At 40.9% G+C, this 23,178-nt stretch overlaps 1 protein-coding gene across 5 annotated transcripts in view; it reads left to right on the top strand.

Annotated features, from left to right (window-relative positions):
• The first annotated feature begins 2,414 nt into the window (after positions 1–2,414).
• LOC132377828 (protein FAM3C-like) overlaps positions 2,415–23,178 on the top strand; it is a 54,865-nt gene continuing 34,101 nt past the window's right edge. For 2 of the 5 annotated variants that reach the window (XM_059944234.1, XM_059944229.1), the window contains exons 1-2: positions 8,781–9,026; positions 17,902–18,006. The gene's annotated coding sequence lies outside the window, so the exon portion shown is untranslated. Of the gene's footprint in view, positions 2,793–8,503; positions 8,522–8,780; positions 9,027–17,901; positions 18,007–23,178 lie in introns of those variants that run through there. The other 3 variants (XM_059944230.1, XM_059944231.1, XM_059944232.1) reach the window with 3 other exon arrangements.

Genomic DNA, 23,178 nt, shown 5'->3' with positions numbered 1-23,178 from the left:
AATGAACATTCTAAGTATGAAGCTGCTGGGTGAGAATTTCAGTTTAATTCAGGCAAAAAGTGCAGTGTCCACTTTTATTGGTAAATTGGAAATATATAAGAAAAACATTTGGAGAAGAATGTTCTCACAATTTTCATGCATGGAAAGTATGGCACTCTCTTTTATAGCTGGTGACTTGCAAAAGTACTGTTTACACCTGCAGTCTCTGAAGAAGGATTTCAGAATCATTTCAAGGATTTGAATGATCTGAAAATTCTGGACCTGGTAATTAACCCATTTCTTTGTAGGGTAGAAGAACAGGAAGAGAGCTTGCAAGAAAAAAATATTGAAATACAGAATGATGAAGAAGCAAACATGCTTTTGTTGGCTTTTGCGATATGTAGCTGCACTATCATACAAGTTTTCCTGGTCTTTGGAGAAGAGCCAAACTGCTCTTTGTTGCATTTCCATCCTCCTACCTTGTTGAAAGAGGCTTCAGTGGAGTGAACCACATATTCTCAAAAAGCAGAAGCTGCTTGGACACTGTTAGGCGTGGGAACTTTATGCTTTTGTTGCCGCAGCTTGAACCGGATATTTGAACTCTTGCTAAAAAAAAACACTTTGATATTGAAGCTGCTGTACAGTGCACAGGTACTGTGTAGGCTAAGTTTAAAGACAAATAAAAATTTAATGAAACCAAATTTCCCTTGGGATCAATAAAGTATGTCTGTCTGTAAAGCAGTATCATTTTTCTCACGTTAGCATATGCCAGACATGTTTGTACACTATGTGGGCACTGGAAGCTATATTGTGCGTAAGAGGGGCATTGGCAGATATGAAGGTGCTTTAGGGGGTGTTGGCAAGTGTGAAAGTGCTTTAAGGGGGCATTGGACTGGAAAGGGTTGGGAAACACTGGTCTAATGGTATGCTAATGCATACATGCTCATGGTTCTTTGATAACACCTTCCAAAGCCTTGAAAAAAAGGATAGCAACAAAGGGAAAAAATGCAGGAAGAAACTTACTGAGGTAAAACCTTTGACAGCAATATGTTAGCTAGCTGTGGTGAAATAATTAAATGTGAGATGAACAGAAATTTTCACCAAACACAGCCATATTACATCGTGTCAATACAGGCTTAAATTGTATTCATTAAAATATCAAAGTTCTTCCATTATGTCAATAAAAAACAGAGGGACTAGTATGTGTTTTGAATTTGCATGATGGAAAGTCAATATGCTTAACATTTTGCTATCATGAGGACCCAATATCCTAGAATTTCCTGGTAGCAGTTTCACCATTCATCTACATGCTAAGAGTGCAAGAAAATATGAGCACAAGGAGGTTATCTGGTACCTCAGGCTGGCCCACCAGGCAATCTGATCATGACTGATCTGACTCGGTCTCAACTCTTCTTTTTTTGCCAGTTCCAGTGTGCTCACAAAACTTTAATCTTTCAAAAGTTATCTGCCTCTTTTAAATGCCATCAGTAATCTTAAGCCCCACACCCTATTGTGGTAGCGAAATCCAGAAGTTCACCAAAGACTGAAAAGAAAATCCTACATGTCTCAGTATTAAATATTCATCCCTATGTAACTATGATCCCCCAAAGAAACATCTCAACATCTGCCCATCCATACATCCAGAGAATCTTTATTTTATTAAGATCACTCCGCATTCTTCTAGGCCTAACTACATGGAAATACAATCAGGATTGCTTCTTTCTGTTTTGAAGAAATGACCTGATTCATATTGGAACATATGTACATTACTTTTCTGGGTCAGAAAAAGCCCCAGATTTACTGAAACAGCTTAATAGCTGACAAAACTATGCCTTCGACTTAGCTAATTGTCAGAACTTCCAGAACTTTTGGTTGCTTGTAAATGTTAAAATCTGTTAAGTACAGATCAGCCAATTGAAATACTAAAAGATAAAGCTCTTAAAATATGAAAGTAAATTCAAATAATACATCTATACTAAATTTACCCAGATTTCTCGCTAACGTTCTCCATTGAAGTAAATGAGCTCGCTGTTTCTACAGCAGGAAGTTTCTCACTGCCACTGAATTTCACTGTCAGAACACTGACAGGAAACCAGCAGACAAAAATGTAAAAGGAGCTCTCAAGTTAATTTCACCATGTTGTCTGGAAGACACTGGTACTGTCATCCGTATATCATTCTCTTCACCCACCCCGCTTTCTCCATAGATTTGAGGCCATACATTAGTTCTTGAAGATTATCCTCACCTTTTCTCACAGTTTTGCAACAGTGCAACATAGAGGAAGGTGAAAGAAGAGAAGAATACTATTTACATTCACATTTTTATTAATAATACATAAATGCAATTTGCAGTTTTATTAAGTCTGCTGTCTGCTATATCATAGTCTGAGAGAACTATGGTTAATTCAGGGTGAAAATGCAGCCTATGCCAGATATTGAATTTGTATTTGTATTTAATCAGAAGATGCACCACTTATTTGCGACTTAATGAATATTTGATAAAACTATCAAAATAATTAATGGACAATTGAAATTGTTGTCACATCTCTATAAGAATTAAGCTCATTTGTTACATTGCAGATTTTAATTATTATGCTGGACATGGTGTTGTTCAGAGTAACTACAACTTTTTCAATTTCATTTAGTATGCCAAAAGTTATTGCCAGGTGGTGTTGCAGAAATGTCAATGAAGAAATGTCCATAAATTCTGTGAGCAGTTATTAGGACAGACAACCAAGAGCTTGCTCTAAAAGGATGGAACAAAGAGAAGAAGAGATGGAGAGATTCACAAATGGAATTGTACAGTTGCTCAAGGTATGGCTGCTGATAGTGAAATGTTTAAATAGACAATGTATGATAGATCAATGTTGGAAGAAAATTTCAGAGAATTTTTGGTAGATTTAAAACAAAACAGGAATAAATCTGTGTGAAGGCTTGAAGAAGGAATGAGAATCTTAAATAAACATTGCTTCATTGGGAGACATTGTAAGTCAGCCATGAATGAATTAGAACACAACCAACAATCTTAAAATGGCTTCATGTTTGTAGACTCAAGAGTGAGTAAGACCAGCTAAGAGTGTATGAAACAGAAGAAGCAAGAAGCCAAGAGCACCCTCAAGGTTTCTTGCCATTCAGTAAGATACTGGTTCACCCAGTTTTGGCCTTAACACCACTTTCCTGATCTCATCTCACAGGTAAAATGCTGGTGGAATGCAGCAGGCCAGGCAGCATCTATAGGAAGAAGTACAGACAGACAGACATACTTTATTGATCCCAAGGGAAATTGGGTTTCATTACAGTTGCACCAACCAAGAATAGTACAGAAATATAGCAATATAAAACCATAAATAAATAATAATAAGTAAATTATGCCAAGTGGAAATAAGTCCAGGACCAGCCTATTGGCTCAGGGTGTCTGATACTCCGAGGGAGGAGTTGTAAAGTTTGATGGCCACAGGCAAGAATTACTTCCTATGACGCTCAGTGTTGCATCTCGGTGGAATGAGTCTGTGGCTGAATGAACTCCTGTGCCTAACCAATACATTATGGGGTGGATGGGAGACATTGTCCAAGATGGCTTGGAACTTGGACAGCATCCTCTTTTCAGACACCACCATCAGAGAGTTCAATTCCATCCCCACAACATCACTGGCCTTACGAATGAGTTTGTTGATTCTGTTGGTGTCTGCTACCCTCAGCCTGCTGCCCCAGCACACAACAGCAAACATGATAGCACTGTAGAACATCCTCAGCATCATCCAGCAGATGTTAAAGGACCAGACGACATTTCGGGCTGAGACCCTTCATCAGGACTAACTGAAAGAAAAGAAAAGATAGTAAGAGATTTGAAAGTAGGAGGGAGAGGGGGAAATCCAAAATGATAGGAGAAGACAGGAGGGGGTGGTGTGGAGCCAAGAGCTGGAAAGGTGATTGGCAAAAGGGATACAGAGCAGGGAAAGGATCATGGGAAGGGAGGCCTTCTCCAGGTTGGATCTTAGATCAGTGGTGTGCTCCTCATGCAAGATATGAAAGCATCCCTGATTGCCTCATATGTGAGAAGTGCATTTGGGTGAAGCTCCTTACTCACCAAGCTGGAGGGAACTGAAGCTGTAGATGGATGACCTAACAGGTCTCTGCACAGCGACCAGGTCCTTGGCATAGATGGAATGGATAGCCAGAGACCTTTTTTTTCCCAGAGTGGAAATTGCTAATACGAGGGAGCATAATTTTAAGGTGGCTGGAACAAAGATTGGGGGGGGGGGGGATGTCAAAGGTAGCTATTTTTACAGAGAGTGATGGGAGTCTGAAACACATTGCTGCGGATGGTAGCAGAGGCAAATACATTAGGGGTATTTAAAAAAACTCTTAGGCAAATAGATGGAAGAAAAATGGAGAGCTATGTGGGAAAGGTTAGAATGATATTAAACTAAGTTAAATGTTTGCCTCAACATTGTGGGCCAAAGGGCCTATACTGTGCTGTATTTTATCTTCCAATGGATTTCAAAATTTTTCCAATGGCAGCGATTAACCTAACTACCCTCATTTTCCTGTTCTGTCTCCTTTCTTTCTTACATATTTCTTTCATTTTCCAATCCTCTAGAAGCAGTTTGTATTGTCTACAAACTTAACCACAAACCCATCAGTCCAAATCATTAATTTATAATGTGAAAAAAGTGGTGCCATTGCTGATCACTGCAGAACACTAATCATAGGCAGCCAACCAGAATGAGCCCCTTACATTCCCACACTTTGCCTCCTGCTAGTCAGTCGATCTCCTGTCCAAGCTAACATCTCTCCTGTAATACCACAGACTTTTATTCAGCAGTATCATGTGCAGCATTTTGTCAAAGGCCACCTGAAAATTCAAGAATATAACATCCACCAATCTTTCTTTGTTATTTTCACAAAGACTACCAACAGATTTGACAAGCAAGATTTTCCCTAATGATGACTTTTGCTCTTTTTTATCATGAGATTCCAAGTACCCATAACCACATACTTAATCATCGACATCTTCTCAACCACTGAGCTCAAATTAACTAGCCTATAATTTCCTTTCTTCTGCCTTCCTCCATTCTTGAAGACTAAAGTGACATTTGCAATTTTCCAGTCCTCCAGAACCATGCCAGAATCTTTTGAAAGACCATTACTAATGCCTCAACAATCACCTCAGTTACCTCTTTCAGATCCCTGCAGTGTAGTCCATCCGATCCAGGTGACTCACCTACCTTCAGACCTTTCAGTTTCCCAAGCACCTTCTCCCTAGTAACAGCAACTGCACTCCCTTCTGCCTCCTGACATTCTCAAGCATCCGGCATACTACTAGTGTTTTCAACAATGAAGACTGATGCAAAATATTTATTCAGTTCATCCATCATTTCCTTTTCCCCCATTGCTACCTCTTAAGCATAATTTTTCAGCAATCCAATATCCGCTCTTCTTCTCTTTTACTCTTTATATATCTGAAACAAAAACATTTGGTACTTTCTTTGATATTATTGACACGCTTACCTTCATATTTCATCTCCAGCCCCTCCCCCCATGGCTTTTTTTAGTTGCCTTCTGTTAGTTTTTAAAGTTTCCCCTATCCTTTACCTGCTCATTAATTTTGGCCCCATCATATGCCCTCTCTTTTGCTTTATTGTTGGCTTCAACCCTGGCTTGTCAGCCACAGTTGCATCATCCTCCCTTTAGAGTACTTCTTCTTCTTTAGGATGTACCTAGCCTGTGCCTTCCAAATTGCTCCCAGAAATTCTGGGCATTGTTGATCTACCATCATCCCTGCTAGGGGTCCCATTCCAATCAACTTTGACCAACTCCTCTCTCTCATGCATCTGTAGTTCCCTTTTCTCCACTGTAATACTCATGCATCTGGCTTTAGCTTCTTCTCCTCAAATTTCAGGCTGAATTCTATCATATCATGATCACTGTCACTGAAGGATTACTTTACCTTAAGTTCCTAATCAAATTCAGTTCTTTACACAACACCCAATCTAGAATCTAGTGGGCTCAACCAGCCACTGCTCTAAAAAGGAATCTTGTAGGCAATCTACAAATTCTCTCTCTCTCTTGGGATCCAGCAGCAACCTAATTTTCCCAATCTACCTGCATATTGAAATCCCGCATGACAGTTGTAGAAAATACATGTCAAAAGGGCAATGTTATAATAGTCTTGGGGGATTTCAATGTGCTGGTAGATTGGAAAAAATAGGTTGATGTTGGAATTTGCAGCCCACATCTTGGATACTGTTCGGAAGCCCTGTATATAACCCCTATCAGTATCTTTTTACCCTTGCAGTTTCTTAACTCTACCCACAAGGATTCTACACATTCAGAACACGTTATGTCACCTCTTTATTAGGATTTGATTTTTTTTACCAGAAGAGCTTTCCTAGCCCCTCTGCCTACCTGCCTGTCCTTCCAATGTGAGGTGTATTTTTGCATGCTAAGCTTCCAACTATAATCTACTTTCAGCTGAAACACAGTGATGCCCACAATGCCATACCTTCCAGTTCTAACAGTGCTGCAAGGTCATCTACCTTATTCCATATACTGGATGCATTCAGGTATAACAAATATGTCCTGTTTTCATCACTCTTTTTGATTTTGCTCCCATGTTACACTTCAACTCGTCCTGCAGACTGCAATTTTGCCCTGTTGTCTGCCTGTCCTTCCTGACAGTCTCACTACACAATGCAGTAACTTGTATATCAATTGCCCCCATCCTCAGCCCTATCCCTCTGATAAATTAGTTTTAACCCTCTCTAACAGCTCTAGCAAACATGCCCAAAAGAATATTAGTCCCCCTCTGGTTCAGGTGTACAGGTCACTCCTTCCCCAGAAGAGGTCCCAATGATCCAGAAATCTGAACCCTGCCTCCTGGTCCAAGCACTCAACCATGCATTCATCTGCCAACTCATTCTATTCCTACCCTAACTTGTACATGATACTGGGAGTAATCCAGAGATTACTACCTTGGAAGTTCTGCTCTTTAGCATCTTCCCTAACTCCCTATACTCATTATGCAGATCTTCTTCTCCCTTTCTACGTGTGTGTGTCATTGGTGCCAATGTGCACCATGACCTCCAGCCTCATCCTCACTCTTGAGAATCTTCTGGAGCCACTCTGAGGCATCCTGGACCCTAGCACCTGGGTGGCAATACGCCACCCTGGCATCTCGTTCACGGCCACAGGATTTCCTGACCATCTGCCTAACTATTGCGTCTCCTATCACTATCACTCTGCCTGCCTCTGCTCTTCCCTGCTGAGCCTAAGAGGTGGCCATGTTGCCACTGGCCTGGCTGCTACTGCTGTACCCTGATAGGTCATCCCGTTCGGCGGTATCCAAAGGGGTATACTAGTAACTAAGGGGAATGGCCATGGGAACCCTGCACTGACTGCTTACTCCCCTTACTTCTCCTGGTAGTCACACGTCTACTGTCTGACGCCTGCATTCTGGCTGTGACCACCTCAGCAGAAATCTCATTAGTGAGGTTTTCAGTGTCCTGGATGATCCTGAGTACAATCAGTACCAGCTCCAGTTCTTTGATCTTTTCAGTCAGGAAATGAAGTCAAGTGCACTTACTGCGGCAGTAGTTATTGAGAAACCATTAGGTATCCTGAGGTCCCACTCTCACAGGAAGAGCATTCCACTGCCTTAGATACCATCTGTTGGCACATGTTATACTTCTAAATGCTCCAGCTTAAGTTCTAGCCTGCACCTATTCTGGCCTACGCCTGTTGAGCTAAATCTGAGCCACTCTAACAGTGGCTGCTCCACTTACACCTCATTTCTTTTTATTGGCTCCTGCCATGTGTCTAAGAGATTGCAGCACACTGAGAGGTTCTGAAAGGACCGAGCTCTGCCTCAGCAATGAGCAACTGCTCACGGTGATTGCAGCAGCCTGAAAATACATCTGAGGTGGGGAAGTTTGTCATCAATGTCTGACTTTTCCTAAAGGTAGCTCCTGTGAAAAGGAAGAGAAAGATTTTCATTATGGGCCTTCGTTGTTGGTGAACAGTGTGATAATGAGATATGCACTGCCTGCATTTCTACAACCAGTATAATCTTTTGACTTTGTTGGCATTTATACTTCTACAACAACATGTAAGTTGGGAAGTGCAGATGTGTTTTCGCATGATGCAAACAAAACTTTGTTCAGCCAGACTTGGGATACGTCACTTCCTACGAAATTCAAATGGAGATGTGACAGCATCACCATCTATAGGACCATCTCCTGTAGCAATTAAACACCAAGTTAGATCATTGGCTCCAGACCAGAATGGCCAGAACGAGAATGTGCAACCTCCACATTAATGGCCTTTTTGGTGGAGCATTAATCCAGAAATTTATGACTTCTGGTTTAAGATGGTGCTACCAATGACATGTGACAGCTTACTGGTAGTTCGAAAGCAAAGGTGTATGATTTGTTCTGTGTATTTTTCTCTTTCTCTGTGGGCACTGGGGGGTTGGTCTTGTTCTGTTCATTTGGTTATTTTGGGTTTCTTGCTTTACGACTGCCAGTAAGCGAACAAATTACAAGGTTGTATAACTCATATATTCTTTGATAATAAATGCACTTAGAAACTTTGACTGAGAGATAAAAGTGCTCCTAACAGAAGAGAGGATAATAGATAGGTTTGCTATAAATATGGATGTAATACTTAACAAGTTACAAACTTTTTAACAGCTAGTAATACTTCGTAGACAATCTGAACGCCAGGGTTTATGTGAAGGCTTTGGGTCATTGATCAATGCGTTAATGATTTGTATGCTGCTTCATTTAAACTACCAGTCTGTGAACCTCTCTGTCACGTCCTTCTATGTTTAAAAAAAACTCTGTGAATCAGAAATGTCTTGTATATTGCTTTGGATTTCTAGTACCTGCAGATTTGCTTGTGTTTGTTGATGAAATCTCCTTTCTTTTGGGTTAGAATTGCAGAACCTGTTTACCAGTTTCATCTTGTGGGAATTCTTGAGTGCTGGAATCCAATTAGGCAGCATCTTCTGGAGGTAGCCTCTCGGATCGTCGCCCTCAGCGCCTGTTGGTAGGTTGATCAGCTGTACATTGTTTCTCCTGAATCTGTCCTCCAAGTTGTTTAACTTCTTCCATATCTTAGTCACCTCCGCAAGACAGGAATTAGTAACTTGCTCATTCTTGTGTAAGCAAACCTGAATGTTGTCTATTTTGTTGAAGACCATGCTAAATTTTTTAGCATGAATGTCCGCCTGCTCCTTTAACGACCAGAGTATGTTACCATTCTCTGCCATATGCTTCTATATGGGGTTGAGACCCTTTTCCAGCGACTCCTTTAACATGTGGGCTACCGTTTCTTGCAGCAATTCCATCTCCATTGCCATTGTTTGCTTAATTAGCATAGATATTTCCTCGGATGAATTGCTAGCTTGGTGTTGTCTGCTGGTATCTTGTTTCCTGGTTGAGTCTGAATCTTTTTTTGTGGCCATGTCTTTAGTTAGATCTTTCTCCAACTCAACCTTGTATTAAGACCATCTATAAGCCCTAAAGAACTTGTAAAAGGAGGGTTATATGTCAGCGCTCAGTGCCGTGCTGCCATCTTGCCTCGTGCCTCACCGGAAGTCCACCAGTTTCAACTTGAGTATCACTGCTTCTAATTAAAACCGTTCACAGTTATTTCATGGAAACTTTGTTTTCATGAGTTTTCATTGTACTTGAGACCTGCAACGTGAATATAATTATTCAAGTCAAAGTTTGGGGATTAAAATTGCTTTCAGAGCAAAATCATTTTAGGAGAATTTACACAATTTTCCCACATCAGATATGAAACTGACCCTTAAGCTGTCAATAATATAACTTAACCTCTAAAACCAATGTGTCAATTTTCCACTTCCTGTTAGCTGAAGCCTGAACATAAAAAGTTAGCCACTAGGGTCCAGACTTTTCCATCTCATCTCTTACAAAGAACATCAACACCATTCAATTACATATCACTTAACACATAAAACACACAAAACACTGCATATGAGAAATTCGTGGGTAATATAGGAAGACCAATTTTTGAGACACTGAAGTATCTTAAAGGGATACAGTGCTGGAGGAAAACACAGAAATAAGGAGCAGTAAAATGCAGGAATTTGAAAACAAGTGTGTGAATCTAAAAGTCCTTAACATGGGAATGGCTGTAGGTTAGGAAGTATAGGGACGATGGGTGAATGGGACTTGGTGAAAGTTAGGAAATGGACTGCAGAATTTTGGATGACTGCAGGTTTGAGGAGGGATCATGAAGAATGTGACTTGGGAATAATCAATTCAAGAGGCCTGTATTTGGGATTCCACAACAGATATGAGTTTAGATGTTGATGAGATGGAAATAAAGAAGATGAGCAACCACAGTGATATGTGGTCCATTGCAGAGTCAAAGCCCTGCATGGGAGGATAGTCCAGCGGTCCTGTTACTTGGCATTTGGATTCAATGTCAGATTAGCATGAGGAGACAGAGAGTGGTGGTAGATTGTTGCCCTTCTGACTAAGGGCCTGAAACTCGCGTTGTGCTGCAGGAATCAGTACTGGGTCTGTTGATATTTATCATCTATATTAATGATTCGGATGACAATGCAGTAAATTCGATCAGTCATTTTGCAGATTACACCAAGTTTAGGGGCATGGTGGACAGTGAGGAATGTAATCAAAGCCTGAAGCTTTGCCCAGTTGATAAAATGGGCTGAAAAATGACAGATGGAGCCAAAAGTGGGAGGACAGACCAGGACAGGACTTAAACGGTGAGCAGGAGGGCAGTGAGGAGTGTGGTAGAACAGAGGGATCCATAATTCCTTGAAAATGGTTCACAGGTAGACAGTTGTAAAGAGAGCTTTTGACACATTGGATGTTGAGTAAGGAGCTGAGATGGTATCTTGAAGTTTTGTAAGTTGTTGATGAGACTAAATTGGGAGTACTGTGTGCAGTTCTGGTCACCTATCTACAGGAAAGATATCAATAAGATTTAAAGAGTACAGAGAAAATTGACAAGGGTGTTGTTGGGACTGGAGGACCAGAGTAGGCCTCTGTTAGTCTCGATAGACCATGGATTTGCACCTTGGAAAGTTTCCAGGGCGTAAGCCTGGGCAAGGTATTTTTTATGAAAGACCAGTAGTTGCCCAAGCTGCAAGTCTCCCCTCTCCACGCCACCGATGTTGTCCAAGGGAAGGGCATTGACCCATACAGCTTGGCCCTAGTGTCATCGCAAAGCAATGTGTGGTTAAGTGCCTTGCTCAAGGACACACACGCAGCCTCAGCCAAGGCTCGAACTAGCAACTTTCAGATCACTAGATGAATGCCTTAAACACTTGGCCATGCAGCAACACGTACCTGAGTTATAGGGAAAGGTTGAATAGGTTAGGAATCTAAGAGGAGATTTAATAGAGATATACAACATTATGAGGTCTATAGAAGGGTAAGTGTATTTTTCCCCATTGATGTTGGACGAGACTAGAACTAGAGGTCTTGGGATAAGGATGAAAGGGGAAATGTTCAGCGGAAGCTGAAGGAAAACATCTTCACTCAGAGAACCATGCTGCCGGCAGAAGTGGTGGATGTGTGTTTGATTGCAACATTTCAGAAAAGTTTGGTTAGGTACTTAGATGGGAGAGCTCTGATCATCTCCTCAAGGTGTACTAATGTGTCGCTGATGTCCCAATATTACTCACCTGGCCTAGAATACCTCGCAATTAAGTACCGGCCATTTTAGCTGCCACGGGAGAATTCAGCAGGTATTTTGGGCACTTTGTACATTCCACCTCAGGCTAATGTCAAACAGGCTCTAGATGAACTGAGTGACGTAGTCAACAGGCATGAAACAGCACATCCTGATGGCTACCCCTTCACTATGGGGGATTTTAACCAGGCCAGCTTGATAAAGTCACTAAATAATTATTATCAACTGTTACGAAATTCCCGTTAACTGGATCACTTACCAGCAAAGATAGAGAGGTCCGTTGAAGTCTGATGGTACTATTTTTAAAAGTATTTATTGATAAAGGGCACAAAAAGAAGATTAATGCAAACATACAGATAATATACGTCGTCAATACTAAATCTAAGCACGGGTATCATAATAATCGTTGTCTAGGGGTTACTGTATTGTCCGATGGAAAGATAAGTCACTATCAGTTCGTTCAAGCTGCAGCGTTGTTGGGTTTAAAAGTGATGCGGTTTAAACTTGCCCAAGTCTTTTATGATGTCAATCCGTTGAGTCAGGGGAGCAGGTTTCCCCGTTGTTAGCTAAAAAGCTGTTTTCCGTGGTTTTAGCCACCAATTCCAGCCATGGAATTGAACGCACGCGGCTTGGTTTCCGATGACCGTCTGCTGTTACGTGGTCGCTTAACGTTTCTTCTGGTGCGTCTGAGGGGTTGTTCCTACAGCCCCTCTTTTATTCTGACTCGCAGGGTCATAGATGTCAATCAGGTTGGGGGTGATGCAATCTCTTCCTCAACCAGCCCACTTTGCCCAAGGGCATTCACGTAGCAGAGCATCGCAATCCACAAGTCTGTCTCCAAGAGACGATGGCCATGTCCCGTAGCTTTACATCACTATGGGGGGGGGAGAAACGTGACATCCTGCACGTCTCCCCCTCATGTCTTGGGCCCCCCGTTTGACTCAACCCAACAGTGATCTGGCGATTCTCACACAGTAGGGGGCTATGGACGTAACACAACAAATCACCTATGGTACCAGGGGAAAAAACACACTGGATCATTGTCACACTAAGTTTAAGAGTGCCTACCGTGCTATCCCACGCCCACACTTTGGTAAGTCTGATCACCTGGCTGTACTTCTACTCCCTGAGAATAGGCAGAGACTGAAGACTGCAGCACCAGCAGTGAGGACCAGTAGAGAAGCTCAGAAATGCTTACAGGACTGCTTTGAATTAGTGGCCTGGACTGTGTTCAGGGAGTCATCTTCGAGTCTGGATGATTATGCCACAGTTGTTACCAACTTCATTAAATCTGGTGTGGAGGAGTGTGTGCCCATGAAAACTTACTGTACGTTTCCAAACCATGGATGCACCAGGAGGTTTGTTGCTTGCTGAGAGCTAGACCTGTGGCATTCAAGTCAGGTGACCCAGGTGTGTACAGGAAAACTAGGTGTGACTTGCGGAAGCTATTTCAAGATCCAAGAAATAACTCTGAGTGAGGTTGGAGGTGACATTGGAAACATGTCGACTCTGGCAGGGCTTGCAGGACATTACTTCCTATAAAGTGAAACCCAACACCATGAATGGCAGCGATTCTTCACTACCAGACAAGCTCAGCACCTTTTTATGCTCACTTTAAAGGGAGAGTAAAACCACAGGATCCCTGCAGCATCCGATGACCCTGTCATCTCTGTCTCGGAGGATGATGTCAAGCTGTCTGTCAAGCAGTGTACGCTTGCAAAGCAGTGGGGCTCAATGGAGCATCTGGTAATGCTCTGAAAATCAGTACCAACTAACTGTCAGGAGTATTCAAAGACATTTTCAATCTCTCATTGCTCTGTAAGGAAGCTCCCACCTTCTTCAAAAGGCCAACAATTATACGTGCCCAAGAAGAGCAGTGTGAGCTGCCTTTATGACTATCATCCAGTGGCACGTTTATCTGCGATGAAGAAATGCTTTGAGAGGTTGGTCATGGTTCGAATCAACACCTGCCATAGGAAGGACCTGGACCCACTGCAATTTGCCCTTCTCACAATGAGTCTACAGCAGATACAAGCTCAATGGCTCTCCATGTGACCTTGGATCCCCTGGATCAGTGGTCCCCAACCACTGGGACGCAACGCATGTGCTACTGAGCCGAGAGGAAACGATATGATTTGTCAATATGAAATGATATGAGTCAGCTGTACCTTTTCTCATTCCCTGTCACGCTCACTGTTGAACTTGAACGCACGCAAGGTCATTACCCACACAAGGTCATCAGTCGGTCATTAACCTACAACAACTCGATGAGTAAAAAACAAATGTTGCTTGAGAGTTTCTTTGGAAGAGGTGATAAGGGACATAAAAGGCCTAACGATGATGATAACACAGATTCAGCTGAGACCAAGACTGCAAAAAAAAAGAAAGCTTCCTTCAACAATACAATGAGTCGTACATAAAATATGGCTTTAATGCGTCCGGTGACTCACATGCTCCAAGCCCCCTGTGTGTGATATGTGGAGACAAGCTGTCTAATGAGGCAATGAAGCCCTCAAAACTGTTTCGGCACCTTGAGTCCAAGCACCCTGCACTTAAAGACAAACCCATTGAGTTTTTTGAGCGGAGAAAACATGAGCAAGCAGGACAGAAGCAAGTGCTAAGAGCCACCACCTCCACAAATGTTGCTGCTCTGAGAGTGTCGTACTTAGTTGCTAGCCGCATTGCTAAGGCGAAGAAGCCTTTCACCGTGGTGAAGAATTGATTCTGCCTGCTGCCAGGGACATGTGCCGTGAACTGTTGGGAGAAGCTGCAGCTAAAAAGATGGCACAGGTTTCTCTTTCGGCTAACACAGTTTCAAGGAGAATCGATGACATAGCGAAGGACATTGAAGCACAGCTGTTAGAACGGCTTAACGAGTCACCGTGGTATGCTATCCAGGTTGATGAGTCTACTGACGTCGACAAGACAATACTGCTGGTTTATGTGCAATATATATTTCAAGACGATGTGCACGAGGATATATTGTGTGCACTGCCGCTGCCAACTAACGCAACTGGGGCAGACCAATTCAAGTCTTTGAATCTACATGTCAGGCAAACTGGACTGGTCATTCTGTGTTGGAATCTGTATAGACGGGGGTGCAGCTATGACTGGACGGCTGTCTGGTTTCACTACCCGAGTCAAAGAGGTTGCTCCTGAATGCCAGTCTACACACTGTGTCATACACAGGGAAATGCTGGCTAGCCAAAAAATGTCACCTGGTCTTAACAGCATATTGAGTGATGTTATCAATCACATCAAAGAAAAAGCCCTCACGTCTGTTTGAGCAGCTTTGTGAGGAAATGGATGCAGAGCACAAACGCCTTCTCTTTCACACTCAAGTCAGGTGGCTATCAAGGGGGAGAGCCCTGGCCAGGGTTTTTGAGTTAAGAGAGCTGCTACAGAGATTTCTTTCAGGAAAAAAGTCACCACTGGCAGCACACTTCAGTGACGAGGAGTGGATAGCAAAACTCGCTTATCTGTGTGACATCTTCAACCTGCTCAATTAACTCAATTTGTCACTTCAGGGGAGAATGACAACCGTCTTCAAGTTGGCAGACAAAATGTCTGCTTTCAAAGCCAAGCTGGAACTGTGGGGACAGTGAGTGGACAGGGCATATTTGACATGTTCCCACCTTTAGCTGGGACTTTGGGAGAGACTGAGGCTGCACCGTCCTTCTCACAGCTGGTGTGCGATCACCTATCTTTGCTGTCGACAGAATTTACTTCCCAACTGCAGATGACACAAGACGTGCAAAGGAGTCGATCCGTGACCCACTTGTGAATGTCCCCGGTGAAACATCCATGTCAGCGCGGGAAGAAGATCAACTCCTCGAGCTTGCAAATGACGGTGGGCTGAAAAATATGTTTGACATAACATCTCTGCCGGCATTCTGGATCAAAGTCAAGGCTGAATCTCCAACTTCCATTTCCAACATCACATCTTTGCAAAGCAAAGATATGAATGCAATGAAAACTAAATTGCAGAATAAACTGGACATAAGGAACCCACTTCGAGTATCGCTATCTCCCATCACCCCTCGATGGGACCGTCTTGTTGCAGGGAAACAAGCCCAGGGCTCCCACTGATTCAGCAATATTGGTGCGTTGCATTGATTTTATGTGTTCATATGAGGAAAATATGAGCTGTGTGTTTAATATCCAAATGTTACTTAAAATGTTATAATGCTATTGACTTATAAGTAACTTATAATTGACTTATCACTACATTCATGTGAAAATATGCACTATGTGTTTAATATTAAATTTGTTAGATAAACCCTTTTAGAAACAAAATTGAGTATATTAACCACTTATAAGTGTCCTATAGTGGACTTACCACCTATATTCCGGTCATGATTGATCCCGCTCCCCCCACCCCCATTGGCCAGTCTGCAAGAATCTTGTCAATATTAAACTAGTCTGCAATGCAAAAAAGGTTGGTGACTCCTGCCCTGGATAATGCAAATACCTATGTCAGGGTGCTGTCAGCATTTAACTCCATCATTCCAACAGTCCTGATCAAAAAGGTACAGAACCTAATCCCCTGTTCCTCCTTCTACAACTGGATTGTTGACTTCCTAACCGGAAGACCACAGTCTCTGCAGATTGGAAATAACATCTCCACCTCACTTACAATCAACACAGGCACTCCACAGGAATGTGTGCTTAGCCCACTGCTCTACTCTCCCTACACCCATGACTGTGTGGCTGGGCACAGCTCAAATGCCATCCATAAATTTGCTGATGAAACAACCACTGTGGGCAGAATTTCAAATAGTGGTGAATGGGCATACAGGAGTGAGATATACCAACTAGTGGAGTGGTGCCGCAGCAACAACCTTGCACTCAACGTCAGTAAGACCAAAGAGATGATTATGAACTTCAGAAAGGGTAAGACGAGGGAACACGAACCAATCCTCATAGAGGGATCAGGAATGGAGAGAGTGAGCAATTTCAAGTTCCTGGGTGTCGAGATCTCTGAGGACTTAACCTGAACACAATGTATTTTATAGCTATTTAATTTAGACAAATATACAGTATACTTACTATAATTCAGTTTTATTTCTCTATATCTATTTATCATTTTTTTCAATGTGTTGTTGCTGTAAAGTTAATGAATGTCACAAAATATGCTGATGATATTAAGCCTGATTCTGATTCCAAGGGCCATGGTGCAGGTGGAACTGTGTCGAGTTATGACACTGAATAGATGGGTCGAAGGCCTGTTTCTGAGCTGTAGTGCTCTATGACTCTAAATGTGTCACTACATTTGGAGAATACAGAAAAATGGTGACCTTAATCTCGTCAAACAGATTGGGATTTCATTTCCATCTCTAAAGCTAAGTGCCTAATCGGCTACACTACCTTAAACCTTAAAATAAGGTTTAATTAATTCCGATGTAACTTTATCAAGCTGAAGCCATTTTCCTGTATTTATGCTGGTAAAATTGGCATTCCAATTTTTTAATATATAACTGCTTGAAGGAAATAACTAATTTACCAAGCATGCTTAACGCCTCAATAATCTGCAAAATCTGTTCCCAAGAGCTGCATTGGGAAATAATAAGTTAAATGGAACGGTCAAAAAATTAGTCATCATAAGGTTAGCATCAAAAGTAAAAGTGTTAGAACTTTACGCAGAAACTTCAATTGTGAAATTATTTTTATGAAATGATATGATTTACTTACAAACATCATTTTACAAAGTGCAAAAATTAAAATTTTTTAAAAATTAATCATTCTAGAGACAAGACAAATTTAAATGTGCAAACACGCTTTCTCAATGACTTAGAAAACTATTTTAAAAAATCATTTTCAGTAGAAGGGCAAAACAATGTAACTTCAATTTCTGCTAATTCTTATTCCATATAAATAAAATAAATAAGCAATACATTTAAAACTCACAAACTATACCATTTATTGCTCACTGGCTGTTTGCTCCAGTTCCACTGAACTATGCTTCGTAGATGCAAATCAAATTCCATACCCTTAATTTGACAGTTAATTAACTTTATAGTTGTCCATTTCTTAATGTTAAAACTACATTCAACAACTTTGCCTCTATCAGTTTGCCACAGTTTTGGCCAGTGATGTTTTGGCAACTCCCGTTTACAACTGTTGCAATGGGGATACGAGCTGCGGAAGTTTCTTTCATGCATACACAACATGTTAAAAAGGTGTGGCTTTTTGTTTGCAAGTACCTTGTTACCTCTGTCTCCTCCCCCTTTAGCAGAACCTAAAGTTCAATTTCGTAGCTTCAAAAACAGCAGAAAGACAGAAGAAACAAAAACCTTGTTCATACTGTGAGACTGACGATTTGATTGCTGAACCACAGGTGAGTTCGGATATTTTACTACAGTCAATATATGGTTCAATCTGGCAGTTGTTTGGCATTGTTGAAGAATCTTTCATATTTACTTCTACTTCCTTGTTTCTCGAAAGGAAATGTCATAACCCACTTGAATTGAAACATTATTTTGTATCCTTCTGAAATAGTTAATTCATTTTTGAAAATGAAAGCATTATATTACATGAGAATATTTTCTGGAATTTATCTGCAGATTACATTATAAACGGGATGTAATTGAAAGATAATCATTAAGGTAATCGAGCATGTGGAAAACTTAGATTGGAAGAACAAATTATTACACCATTGAAATAAATTTTCATAGTATGGAGTTCAGCTAAGTAGCATTTTATGGGAATTTTTTTTCACATTTACTCCAGTCAATTTTATAAATTAGTTTCATTTGGAAGGAAGTAGACTGAATTGAAAAGTTTCCTTGTACTACATACAGATCAGCAACTCCATTTGAGTGTTACTGATCTTCAATGTCAACATTGAGTTTATTGTCACATGTACAAGTACGTATATGCACAGATGCAATGAAGCGCCAAAGGTTTGTAAGCACTATTTATAGGAAAAACATGATTTAAACATAAATTATACACAATTTTTACATGAAAAAAAAACACAATTAGAATGAAAAAATTAAGTCCATTGTAACGCAAAGTGACCGAAGTTTTCCCAGCATTTGTTGCTAAGTTGAGGATCAGAGTTGGACAAGTTGTTTCAAGGGCCGAATGGTTGAAGGGAAGTAGCTGTCTTGAACATGGTGTTGTTGGACTTCAAGATTCTGTACCTCCAGCCCAGAAGATATCATGGCCTGGATGGTGAGGATCTTTGATGATAGATGTTGCTTTCTTGCAGCAGCATCTCAAGTACATACAATTGATGCTGAAGAGGGATGGAGCTGTGATGAACCGGACAGAGCCCATGACTCTCTGCAGCTTCTTACGATTGTTGGACTATATTTGTACAAAGTACGTGGAAGATAAAAGAAAAAGAATCACTGTAATCAATGGCCGCAGTGCAGCCTGCATGGAGCACTTGGAACTCCTGCCATCAGCTCCTGCAACCTCAGTTCCATTCAGACCTTGAGTTCTCTCTGCTTGAAGATTGCATGCAGAGAGTGAATCAGGACAGAGAATATATAAAAGTTTGTGGCATTGTGTTGTAACTTCACAAAACACTGGGGTCCTGTGTGGAATTTTGGTCACCGCATTGTCAGAAGGAAGTGGCAGCATTTTGTGCTGGCAAAGGTGTAGAGGAGATTCATAGAACATAGAACAGTACAGCACAGGAACAGGACACTCAGTGCAGAACAATTCAAGCATGCAAGCACTAATCCTTCCGACCTACCCAATATCTATAGCCCTCCGTCTTATTTACATCCATGTGCCTAACCAAATGTGTCTCAAAAGCCTCCTCCACCATACCAGGCAGTGCATTCCAGACATCTGCAACTCTGAGTAAAAAATTTACCCCTCACATCCCCCTTGAATCTAAACCCCTCGCCTTCAATGCATGCCCTCTGGTGCCAGATATTTCAACCCTGGGAAACAGATACTCCCTGTCTACTCTATCATAATCTTATGAATCTCTATCAGATCTCCCTCACCCTCTGCCACTCCAGAGAAAACAACCTTTGCTTATTCAGTCTCTCATGATAGCACGTGCCCTTTAAACCAGACAACACCCAGATAAGCCTCTTCCGCACCCTCTCCAAAGACCTGACGTCCTTCCAATGTTGGGGCGACCAGAACTGTGTGCAATACTCTAGATGTGGCCTAACCGGAGTTTTATAAAGAATGGTGTGTGGATTAGAGGATTTTAGTTATGGGGAAAATGGATTGGCTAAATTTCTTTCCCATGACACAAAGAAGGCTGGGAGTGACCTAGAAGTTTTCTAGATTATGTGAGTCTTTGATAGTCCATTATGTGCAAAGTCAAATCAAATCAAGTTTAATTATCCTTCAACCATGCTTGGATACAGCCGAACAAGACAGTGTTCTTTTGGGGTCAAGGCACAGAAACACACACACACACACACATTCAAAATAGCGAGAAAGAGAAAGAGAACATGGTCGCACAAGAAAACACATTTTTCATCCATTTTTTAGCTCCTGAGCATTTTTCATCTTCACTATTTCCTTTCACAGTATTTAGAACATAAAAATGAAAATGAACTTCCCATCATCAATAAATCAAAAAGTATTTTAAAGTAAAAGCCACTTACAGATGTTGACTAAGTCCTATGGGTTGAAGATAGGCAACTATTTTAAATTCTCTGGATGTGGACTGCAAAGCCAGCTTCTGTTTACAGCTCTCTGCACCTTTGGGCTCCAGTTCTTTTAAAAGCTACAGTGAGGATGATGGTTGAGGGATGTTCCTGGGCTCCAGTTTTACTCGGCATAAGCCACCTTTGTCCGTCATGTTATGTCATCAGCGAAGCCTTCCCTTGCAAAGCATCTTCCAGCTAATATGCTCTGCAGTTTTGGTATGCCACTGTAAAGGGGGGAATGTGCAGGCAAGTGGAGAATATTCTGTAACACTTTTGACTTGGGCCTTAAAAAGCAGAAGAGCTTTTGGGATTGAGAAACGCAGTTCTACAGGAACTCAGCCCCTATTGCAGCAATTAAGTTTCTCATCAGTAATTCAAATGAATACCTTTTATTTGCAAAGACAAGCTGTTGTACTGTTATTTTATTTAGTGCCTCAAATCATTTTACTGATTAAACCTGAAGTTTTGGATTGCAGATATTTCGTTTTTGGCCCAAAGAGTTGAGTTTTGCTGTGGGAAAATGTTTGAAAATCTTTCACATGATTTTCATCATTGCTGCCTATAATAAAAACAACATATTTTACCAGTAGGATTTTCTACACATTGGTTCAAAGGGTTCTCCAGACAGTGACTGAGAACCTGTGCATTGATTTCCATCTGTGCTTGTAATAAAGAGCAAGTCCCTTTTGGGAGTGAAGTCAGGGCATCTGTTAATACTGAACTTCTTAAGTCCCGACACTCATTAAATTATATGCGTTTAACGCACAGGTAGGGGAAAATGAATGCACAAATGAACGCCAACCAAGTACCTCACAAAAATGAGATGAACAGGCCCAGGCTACTTGTAGAGTTCTAACTGATGCAAGCCTCCCTCAGTAATACTTTGACCAAAAGGCTGTATGCTCATTGTTTGTGGCTAGATGCAAACAAATTTCTCTTTGCTTCAGTCTTCATTGAATAGAGCCCCAGTTGGTTAGACTCTGAGGTGCAACTGTAGAATTACAACATGGGCCTGTATGAACAAAAAAAAAATTGGTAACGCAGTGCCTGATTTTTATAATAGATTACCAATGTATTTAAAATGCTATTTCATATATAACACATAATTAATAAATGTCTGTATTTCCTGATTAAACACTGTTTGTTCCAAAATCAAGTATGTTCAAAACTAAGTCCCTGATTGAATTGTTTCAAACCACTTTTGTATTATAGAATTGCTCCTACTTTATTCCCCTTGATTTGTACCCAACCCGCACCTGCAGATTTCAGCCTGCATACCAGTAACATGGTCTGTGCACATTCTCCTGCACAGTGGTTAACAATAACATGGAGCTACAGTGAGGAAAGGCGTGGCTTGGAGTACAGTTCTGCCTTTGTTCGGATAATCGACTGTTCTTGGAATCTAGATTGTTTTACATGAAAAAAGTGTTCAGAAGTTAAAATTACAAGTCCTGTAGTGGGAGCATTTAGTGAGGATAAAGAATAATGCAGGTGAAAAATGTTTTATGTGATTTTCATTGGGTTTGGCTGTAATAAAAGAAACTTATTACACCAGTTTTTCCAGTTAGGTGACACATGCTGCCAACAAAGTTTCAGAAGAATCACTTCCTTCTTTTCCAGTCTGACTGACTGAAAAATTTATTTACTCGTGGGAACCTTTATTAGATATGTAGCAACCAGCAGGAGGTTTATTAGTAGAAGGATTAGAGGGGTCATGAAGAAAACAGCTTTTAACTCAGGATATTAGGGGGCTGGAACTCACTGCCCGAGAACATTTTGCTCCCCTCTCCTCCTAAGCGACTAGTTTTCAGCTGCCTCTACCCCACACATTGTTTTTCTTTCTTTAAGCTCATTCTCCCTTTAACAGCTTACTGTAAAACCCACCATTTTGGTGAATCTTTTGGACAGTACTACCCTTCAGTATTTTTTGTTCAGTGTCTATTTTTTAAAATCTGTATCATAATGATGTAATTCAGGACATTTTTTCTGTGACAAAGCTGAGTAAAAGAAAATGATATTGCAAGATCTGAGTAGCAAGAGACAGACAAGTTAAGATGATACTGTATATCCAGGAGCCACAAATATGTGGAATATGCCATTTAAATTCATAATTATATAGCAACCTCTTCAAGATGCTGTCAAAAATAGAATTCAGCTTTATTATGGAGTAAAGGGAAGAATGATTTAATGTTCTCCAGTTTATATTTGTTTCTATGGACGCTGGTTGACATATTCATATTGAGGTTAGATAAATAGTCCATGCTGTTTTATTACTTTGGCTTTAGATCTAGATAATTTTGCAGAATATTTCTACAACCGATGAAATGAGTTAAACCCCATAATAAAATTTTTGCTTCTCGCCTAAACTGATAACTAGATCAGAAAAAGATGAGTTGTCTAAATTGAATTTTATGGGATGAAAAGAGCAATTCAATACAAAACAACAGTTACTTCTGTTCCTGTTTATGTTAGTGTAAAAGAATTCTCAGAAAATCTGTGATGATATGTTAGATTTCCATTCATAGTTGGAATGTTGACAATGCTGCAAGATTACATTTGTATTCTATGCAAGTTATCAGAAAAGGATGGTATAATTCTGACTTGTGTCACTGCTTCCAATGTGATATTACTTGGGTTGGACATCATCCAACATATTTTCCTACATCCTGGAGATTTCTTTCCGACATGCACAAATATAGTGCCAAAGGTTTGCAAGGGATAAATTAGTCCTCTGGAAGATCAGAATGGTAATCCATGCTTGGAGCCAAAAAACAGAGGAGATCTTGATTAGATTTCTTGCATCTGTATTCACCCAGGAGACCGACACTGATTCTATAGAAGTGAGGCAAAGCAGCATCAACTTCATGGGCCCTGTACAGATT

Source organism: Hypanus sabinus, chromosome 19 (genome assembly GCF_030144855.1).
Source record: "Hypanus sabinus isolate sHypSab1 chromosome 19, sHypSab1.hap1, whole genome shotgun sequence".
In the NCBI taxonomy this organism is placed as follows: domain Eukaryota; kingdom Metazoa; phylum Chordata; class Chondrichthyes; order Myliobatiformes; family Dasyatidae; genus Hypanus; species Hypanus sabinus.
The sequence above is the reverse complement of the archived record's forward strand: the minus strand, read 5'-3'. Positions and strand labels throughout refer to the sequence as shown.